Source organism: Symphalangus syndactylus, chromosome 10 (assembly GCF_028878055.3).
Source record: "Symphalangus syndactylus isolate Jambi chromosome 10, NHGRI_mSymSyn1-v2.1_pri, whole genome shotgun sequence".
Lineage (NCBI taxonomy): Eukaryota > Metazoa > Chordata > Mammalia > Primates > Hylobatidae > Symphalangus > Symphalangus syndactylus.
In genome coordinates, this window is record NC_072432.2 from 12,848,473 (window position 1) to 12,857,409 (window position 8,937).

At 42.4% G+C, this 8,937-nt stretch overlaps 1 non-coding gene across 1 annotated transcript; it reads right to left on the bottom strand.

Annotated features, from left to right (window-relative positions):
- Window positions 1-8,575: 8,575 nt before the first annotated feature.
- Window positions 8,576-8,682, bottom strand: LOC129492384 (U6 spliceosomal RNA). Its single transcript, XR_008660844.2, has one exon. It is a non-coding gene; the product is annotated as a U6 spliceosomal RNA (small nuclear RNA).
- Window positions 8,683-8,937: the final 255 nt, after the last annotated feature.

Genomic DNA, 8,937 nt, shown 5'->3' on the forward strand with positions numbered 1-8,937 from the left:
ACTTTTCAGTAATTTGCGTTTTTACTTACTTTACTCATTCAAGTTGATTTCACCTGAAGAGCACTGACTAAGAAAATCATAGTTATTTTAATAGCTGCCTGGTTTTCTAGTGTATAAATATACCATAATTCATGTAATCAATTCCTTTTTGGTTAGATATTAAGATGTTTCTATTTCTTAACTATTCTATTTAATAAAGAACACTATAATAACTATCATTCCAACTAAACGTTTGCAAATATTTCCTTAAGGTCAAATGTGCAATCAAATGGGATTGCATCAGATGAGAAACTGTGGGTCAAAAAAATTAATATCATTTGTGCATTTCATTCCTGGTAGCGAGATGTCTGAACATTTCTGTTTTCTGCATCCTCACCAATATTAGGTTGACTACTGAAAAAAGAAACAATTCTGCCAATTAAAGTGGTTAAAAATGTTGTCTCCTCATATTAATTTAGATTTCTTTGATTCCTGGAATTGCACGTACTTTCCTCTATTTATTGTTCCGTTCATTTTCTTCCAATATGAAATGTTTATTCGTGTCTTTTACTCATTTTCTTCTATTTAGATGCTCATTTATGTCTTTTTGATTTGTGAGTGCTCTCTCTCTTTCTCTCTGTGTGTGTGTGTGTGTGTCTGTCTCTCTCTCTCTGTCTCTTTGGTTTTGCTTTTGGTTTGTTTTTTTTTTCAAAGACAATGTCTCACTATGTTGTCCTGGCCAGATTCAAGCTCCTGGGCTCAAGGATTCCTTCCATCTCAGCCTCCTGAGTAGCTGGGACTGCAGGTGTGTGCCCCTACCGCCTGGCAGGATATTAAACTTGATTCCTACACACTTGAAATTTATCTTCCCCTATCTAGTTATGTGCCTCTGAATTTTATATATGAAATATTTGATAGACATTAAAAATATATTTGTATAGTCATGTGTTGAGATATTTTCTGTTGTACTTTAGTCCTTTGATATCATAACTAGAAAGTAGTTCATCTGCCTAAGATTATATAATCATATACTTTCATTTTTAAGAAGACACATTAAAAAGGAAATGAAATACCATAGCACTTAGAAATCAAATACTTAAAAGACATAAAATAGAGACAGAAAGCAACATATACTAAAATAAAGACAAATCCATCACCAAGCCACCTTTAAATTTCAGCAACACTGAAAGTTACCAATTATGAAACCATTCTTCCTATAGAAAAATAAAACAGACATTTTATCTCAGAATAAAATTCCTTTTAAAACTATTTCCATCCTGCCTTAGACTTGCCTATATTATTTAAGTCATTAAAAAGTGCCAAGGGCCAGGCACAGTGGCTCACACCTGTAATCCCAACACTTTGGGAGGCCAAGTTGGGTGGATTACCTGAGGTCAGGAGTTCGAGACCAGCCTGGCCCACATGACAAAACCCCCTCTCTTGACTATTTTTAGTAAAATACAAAAATTAGCCGGTCATAGGGGCTCATGCCTGTAATCTCAGCTACTCAGGAGACTGAGGCATGAGATTTGCTTGAACCCAGGAGGTAAAGGTTGCAGTGAGCCAAGATCACGCCACTGCACTCCAGCCTGGGTGACAGAGTGAGACTCTTGTCTAAAAAACAAAAACAAACAAACAAACAAAACAACGATAAAGAAAAAGAAAGAAAACAAAAAAAAAGTACGAGGGAAAAAAATAAGACAAGAGATATTAATTCACACAGCCAAGACCCAACTGTTTCTCTTTTTCCTGTGGATAAAACTGCAGAGAGGCAGTGATGAGAGAAAATCTACTCTAGCTCTCCGAATTCACATGACCCCATTCGTTGGCGTGGTGAAGCAAGAAGAGGGGTCATTTGGATGTGACGTGTTGTCATCTGGTGAATTGTGGGGTTCCTATTCAGAAACACCCGTGGAGAGTCTGAATTGGGAGCTATGGAACACTGCATAGAGCCTCTAATTCACATGATTAGTCTTATTATCATTTTTTTTTTTTTTTTTTGTCTTGTGGCTAGAGAGAGGAGCTAGAGGGAGGAGTAAAATGATGCCCCGTGGGTTGCAGGAGTTGTTCAGTCATGAGATGTAGCAGGGACCCAGGATGGGACGGGGGGGGATGGGAGTAAAAGGCGAGAGAGAAACCAGGGGAAATCAAGGGCATGTTGCAAACCAGCTGATGTGGGGTGTTCTGTAACTGAAGGAGGTACTGCTATCCCATTCTACAGACGAGGAAACAAAAGCTCAGAGAGGTCTAGTAACTTCCTGTGGTCACACAGCCAGTGAGGTAAGAAGTTGGGATTTGGAAAACATGATGTTGGAAATAACAAGAATAAGTGAAGACACTGAGAAGGATCAAAATCCAACATGAACTAGGTGGCGAGGACCAGCTTTGTAATTGAGGGGGGGTCTTGTGGCTGGTCCTGATGGGCAGTGTTCAGATGGCCAAAGTTTAAAATTTAGCTCTGAATTCTATCTATTCAAGCATACAATGCATGTCTTAGTAAGAATGGCTTCAACTGGTATGCTAACTTTTTAGGTCCTTTCATTTTATTCTGACAGCAATCCTTGCGGGTAACCCAGTACCTATTTTAACACTTTGCTTCAGAGTTAGAAGTTTTTATGAATTGATTTTATGGAAGAATGTTTATAAGTATGTTTAAATGTTATGCTGTGGTTATCAAACAAGACCCAGGCCTAGTCAGGCCTCTTAAGCATGGAGAGAGATGAGCCTTCTCAGTGATCTGCGCCTTTAAGGAGGGCTCCGCTCTCCTGCCTGCATCGCAGTGCTGCATATAAATGGCCTCTGTGGCTTCAGCCTGCTTATTTCCATTCAAAGTGTACACTCTGCTTTTTCCCCAAAGTAAAAGCATTTCCAGGAGGGCCAAGCACATCTCTTTTTTGAAGACTTCCTCTTGGCAGAGTGAATACTGCTGATTTATAAATTACATGGAGGTGTGCAAAGGAGATCAAGGTTCAGTGGATGTGAGTCCACGTATGGCACCTCCCACAGGCCCAGACGCTGCCCTTAATTCTCAGCTCGTCGCTTCTGCCAACCTTGTCAGTTCTGGCCACTCAGGCGGCACTCTGATCAAAGCAAAAGTAGTTGTCTTCCTCTTAGAAAAGAGGAAATAGGGTTCTTCCTTTTGCAAGATAACATACTTAAAGCATCATTTCCCTTGTTGAATTTTTCCTGATCCTTATTTGAAATAGGCCCCTATGCCTTCATCGGGGGCAGTTTTCATTGGCAAAGAAATTGTCCTCTGTTTTTTGTTTGTTTGTTTTTACTATCAGATGCAGAACTCTTTCTATTTGAATGAAATCTTTATAAGAAAGAGAACTCTTTCTATTTGAATGAAATCTTTATAAGAAAGAGGATACGCCTTCGATGATGACATTCCCCTCCCATAATCTGATGCTAGAAGGCAGTGGAATGCACATTGCTTCCCATCACAAATAGCCACTGCAAAGGAGAAATTCTTGGCATTGTGGACTCACTACTTCCTGTGGATAATTACTGGAAATATATGCGTGTGCATGCTTATGTGTATATGCGTGTGTGCCTGTCAAACATGCTGGGTAAAACTTTTGGATCTTTGAATCATATTGACTACATGGAATACAAACATGACACCGCACCCTGTGGATTGTCACAGTCTCCCTGTTTCTCTCGGCAATGCTGGCTGGTTGTCTCACCACTTAATGAATGAAAGAAGAGGGAAAGGGAAGGAAAGGGGATGAAGAGGAAGAAGAGGAGAGAGGGCAGGAAGCTCTGACAAACAGAACCCCCCACTCACTGGCTCACTTTCCAGCCTCTACTGTTATTCCTTCCTTCTGGGCTCATACCCTGGGTCTCCAGCCAACTGGTGATGAGAGTCCCAGGGACTTGACTGCCTTTTCTCCTGACTGGTGCTTCGAGACAGAGAACTGCAGCCCAAGGCCATTTTACCTTTGCAGTAGAATGTGAGAATTAAAACTGATCTTGGCTGGGTGCGGTGGCTCACGCCTGTAATCCCAGCACTTTGGGAGGCTGAGGCGGCAGGATCACCTGAGGTCAGGAGATTGAAACCATCCTGGCTAACATGGTGAAACCCCATTTCTACTAAAAATACAAAAACTTAGCCGGGCGTGGTGGCATGTACCTGTAATCCCAGCTACTCAGGAGGCTGAAGCAGGAGAATTCCTTGAATCTGGGAGGTGGAGGTTGCAGTGAGCGAGATCGCACCATCGCACTCCAGCTTGGACAACAAGAGCAAAACTCCATCTCAAACAAACGAACAAACAAAAAAATACTGATCTCAATTCAGGCAGGCTCTGTGGCTCACACCTGTAATCCCAGCACTTTAGGAGGCTGAGGAGGGAGGATCATTCAAGGCTAGAAGTTTGAGACCAGCCTAGGCAACAGAGCAAGACCCCATATCTACAAACAATCAATAAAACAGAAGTGATCTCAATGCAGTAGACATGAGGAACAGCATGGTGAGACAGATCAAGTGATTTTTTTTCCATGGCCATCAGGACCAGGACAAAAAGCCTGTTCTTTGGACTTCCTCAGTCCTGTGTGACACCAGACTCAGGCTTCTTCTTCACACCCCCCCCCTTAGCTCACCCTGGCCTCAGCAGCTTCATCCTGGCCTTGGGAATACCTGTCACACAGAGTGGGGACCAACACCACCATGTTTACAGACACACCACAGCAGTGGTTTCCAACCATGGGTGATTTTGCCTCCTTGGGAGATTGTTGGCAATGTCTGGAAATAATTTGGGTTGTCACAGCTCGGGGGAAGGGGTGTGCCCCTGGCATCTAGTGGGTAGCAGAAAAGCCCCCTGCAACAGACAATCATCCAGCCCCAAGCGCCAAGAGTGCCGAGGTGGAGAAACCCTGACCTTCCCAACATCCCAAGGTTGTTTCACCAAATCCAGAGTCAGATCTGCCCCGGGGTTGGTTTTGGAAGGTGCTTTTGCATATCTGTGGATGGTGAGAAGTTCTGAGACTGTGGGGGCTGCTGGCCAGGGTGGTGGGAGAGTTAAAATATCTGGGCTGGAGAGTCCTGGCTCCGACCTTAACCATCTGTGCACTCAAGAAGCCACTTTCTTTCTCAGGCTCAGATTGCACTGGAAGATATCTCTGCCCCAGTGTGGTCAGGGTTGTGGAGACTTGAAGCCGGTCCGGTGAGGCCCACAGAAAATGCTTTGGAAATGTCTGAGCACCTTAGGTGGGCTCGGCTGAGGCTGACACTCTGAGTACATGATGGTTATTGGCTTTCACTCCACCTGGTCAGAGCCCAGCCCCTGTGTACAAGGACACCCTGACCAGGCTTCATCGGCCCTTACCCACTCACTGCTCAACTCCCCTCTGAACAGGTGGGGTGAGGTCCCAACACTCCCCTGCATATAGCCTGCTCCATTCCCATGTCACTCTCTACTAGCAACCATTTGTTTTACCTCCATGCTCTTTCCTCAACCGCCAACCTCTGTCTTCATAACCATCATGAACAATGTCTACGGTTCATCCATATCCCAGACCAGACACTCCATGATGGCAGAGCCATGGGCCCATCTAGTCTCCTCCTAGTGTGGCAGCAAATCCTCACAACCATTATGAAACCTTTCTAGTGACCACTCTGAAAAGGTTGGCTCTCCTGCCCCATGTCATCCCCAGGCCCTGACCTGAGCCACCCCCCACGCATCTCATTCATGATACCCTCTGACTCAAATAACTCTTCCTGGAGGATCCTTGAAGTTTTTTGAGAATTGCTGTTCAGAATAAGTTATCTCTACTAGAAATGTCTTGAGGTCCATGAATAGGCATCTAGGATGCATTACGCATAGGAGATGCTCAACAAATATTTGCCACCTCGATTTGGTAATCAACAGGCCCGACAGATGTCATGGCATCGTATTTCTCTGTGTTGTAATTGGCATATGTCTCAGGGGTGCAATTACTTTTTAGTTTCCGTCATTACTGCTACACAGATCTGTTTCTTACTTTTTCTTATTACCGTTAGTTTCTTGCCATTTCACCAGAAACATATAGCAGAGAGGAAAAAAGAAAACAAAACTCAGAGAAAGAAGGGATGAGATGGAATCCAACCAAAACCTCAGCGCCACCGCTGACCCCAAATCTGAATTAAAAAAAATAAAATAAAATAATTAAAAAATAAAAAAAAAATTCTCTGGTCCAAAACTTTTAGTTGTTTTTTTCCATCTCTCAGAAACACTAAGTTAGAAATTAAGTAGTAAGTGATTTGGCTTTTCTTTTGTATACTTTAAAATATATAAACATGGACACATTCTTTGGGAGCTTTAAGTCTTTTAACTCAAACGAGAATTAATTTCAGTAAACCGCCGTCAACGTGGTGGTTGTGAAGGACAGTCTGTTTATGTGCAAAGCCGTACTTTTCCATCGAGTCTATTCTTTGAACTGATAAATCTCCCCTGAGCAGAAACCACGGCCACAAAATGTCGCAAGCAGAGAGCACAATGCTGCAAGCACTTAGCAGCTCAAAGTTTTTACACCTCGGCTCTACGGTGGCAGCTGCATTCGCCAGCATTGCGCAGCAGCAAGATTTTCACTAATTGTGTGGGGCCCCAGGATGTGTTTTGGTTTTGCAAGCTCTTTTGCAGACTCTGCCTTCCTGTTCCTCTGTCTTGGTGTGCTCTCACACTCACACAATGCAGAGGACAAGTGCACGTCTTTTACAATTCAAAACCAGAAAAGACCAGAACATTTTTAATTAGTCTGAAAATAAATAAAAAAAAATAGCAGCTCTGAAAGATGTGTTCCTCTATCTCTTTCCTCTGGAAGGCTGCAATTTAATATGTTTATGGGGAGAAGTGATCCTTACAATCCCAAGAAAAGTAGGGGGGAGTCGGGGGAGTCTCAACCCAATTATTTGGCAGTCAACTTTGCCCCTCCAATAAATGAAACTGCAAAGCTGTCTTTTACCAGATACCCAGGCACTGACAGCAAACTGCAGGACCACAGCTTCACATCCATTCCCCGGAGGCATGATTTAAACCCAGAAACCTGTCATCAGGAGGGAAGTGGAGAACGGCTCCAGGACTAGCTGAGAAGCGATGGTGAAGGGTTTTTTTCTCCCTTTCAACCCTGTAAACCTAAGTGAACCCGATCTCTGGTTGATTATGAAACACTTTGCATTTCAATGGCTGAAGGATAGTCTACTCATTAAATCAGCGATTCTTAGCAGAGCTATTTCTGCTAGATGATATTGTTGGGTGCTGGGAGGGAGGTGCCAATAATGAGAAGGAAGTAGCCGTCGCAAATTGGCAAAACTCCCGAGGAAGTTTAACAACAACAAAAAAAAACTTCCGTCAGCATCATTGCCTGCAAAATGGATGCCATTCTTTTTGAGATTAAGGAATCCAGTGAACAAACACAAGTCAATCACATTTACTACGGAAAACAATTACTCAATTCAGCGAAAGGAAGAATAACATCTACCGGAGTTCTTGCCTTCCATTCTGAAGGGACATGGAGAGAGGACAAGGTTTCTTCCTCATCTCAGATGGATCCTTTGCAGAATTCATGCTAATGAAGGTTAACCTGTTTCTCTTCATCTCTGTCATGAGTTATTAATGTCTGGTATCAGTTATTTGCAATTTTAAACTATTTTGCACAGCAGCACCTAACACCGTGGTATTCTGTCTAAACGGGGATTTCTTGGTCTTCAACAGCACACTTGGTGTGACTACAGAAGGTATCATCGTGGTTATTTATGTGTTTTCTTTTATGGTTTTTATTTTTCCCCCACTTCACTCGGAATAACATCATCTCCTATCTATCTGGGGATGAAAGATGATTACCTTTTTGTTCAGAATCCACTAAACTAATACACTTCGTCTGTTTGTTGCTAAGCAACCAAGCTGGGTTACCCAGAAGAAGCAGACTCCACTGTCAGTTACCTGCTCCTTTCTGATAATTGACCATCAGAGAGTTTGCCTGGTAGGGGGAAGAGCTAGTAGTCAAAAGACTCGAGAAATTTTTTTAAAAATTCAACGATCCAAAGGTTTGCCAAAGCATTCTATCCTAGATAAACAAATGATGGCAAACGCACCCAATAGATTACTAATCGGTAATAAAAGGAACCGTACGCCACACACAGGAATTGGGATGAAACTCAGATGCATTAGAAAGAATCCCGACACAAAAGAGTCCATCCCACGCATTCCAGCTCATGTCTGTGAAACTCTAGAAAAGGCACATCGAATCTAAAGAAACAGAAAGTGAGCAAGGGCTGCCGAGGGCTGGGAATGGGCATCCCTAGCGACAGGGTGAAAGGAGCTTGCGATGGTGGAAATGCGCCATCATCTACACCTTTATTTTTATTTTTATGGATTTAGGGGGTACAAATGCATTTTAGTTACGTGGATAGATTGCATAGTGGTGAAGTCTGTGCTTTTAGTGTAACCATCACCTGAACGGTGTAAATTATACCCAATAGGTTATTTCTCATCCCTCACGCCCCTCCCATCTTCCCACCTTTTGGAATCTCCAATGTCTATTTTTCACTCTGTTTGTCCATGTGTACCTATTGTTTAGTGAGAACATACAGTATCTGACTTTCTTTTTCTGAGTTACTAAAAATACGGAAGGCATCACGAATTTGCAAGTCATCCTCGCACGGTAGTCACGCTAATCTTCCCTGTATCTCTACTATTTCAGTATATGTGCTGCTGGAGGGAGCACCCCATCATTTATATATTAATTGTGGCTGAGATTACACAGATACAAATCAAAATGCCATTTAAATGGATACCTTTTATTGTATGTAACTTAATAAAAAAAGAAAGCTATTAGTGTGCATCACAGTTTATTACATTTTGACTTAGTTGTGTTACTTTTAGGGTTAGGAAGTCCTTTCCTATTGAGAGTCATTGTTTTACAGGGAAAGGCAATTCATGTCACATAAGTAAAATGCAACTTCATTTTTAAAGGAAGAAT